The following is a 611-nucleotide window of genomic DNA, read 5'->3' as shown; positions in this document are numbered from 1 at the left end:
CAGTATTTACCGACCTGTCTTGGCGCAATATGATATCCGCAACCCCAACGGAGAAATAGAAAAGTCAGAACAAATTATGGAAAACAACATCTGGAATATCAGGTAATAGACATGTTAAATAACTATGCTTCTATTTCGGATTTCTGCCTACCCAGAAAAACGTTCAAACGTCAACTGTGGGCAATTTTGTTTTCCGTTAAAATTGCTAAGTGACAATGATAAATGTAAATTTCGGTTTCACTTGTTGACTTCCTTTTACGTGTTTTTCGGATATGAGCGAATCTTCAATGTGATTTAAAAAGAAAAACCTGTCCGTAGTGCTTAAGTACAGCCGTATTGTATAGGATGTATGATGTGTGCGTGTGCTATTTGTAACGCCACTTCTCTTTTTTGTACCAGCTCTCTGCTGTACCGCTGTAGACTGCTCCTTTTATTACGGGGGCAGAGACCTCGTCAGGCAACCAAGCCTTTAGTCCCTGCCACCCGCAGGATGATGTGATTTTCCTGCAAATAAAGACTGACTGACTGATGTTCTGCTAAATGACTCCCATAGCCATTCTATAGGTTACTGCTCTGCGGACGAGCTCTGTCACTGAAACTCTGTGCCGTTT

The sequence above is a fragment of the Dermacentor albipictus genome, chromosome 4 (genome assembly GCF_038994185.2).
Source record: "Dermacentor albipictus isolate Rhodes 1998 colony chromosome 4, USDA_Dalb.pri_finalv2, whole genome shotgun sequence".
Classification (NCBI taxonomy): domain Eukaryota; kingdom Metazoa; phylum Arthropoda; class Arachnida; order Ixodida; family Ixodidae; genus Dermacentor; species Dermacentor albipictus.
The sequence above is the reverse complement of the archived record's forward strand: the minus strand, read 5'-3'. Positions refer to the sequence as shown.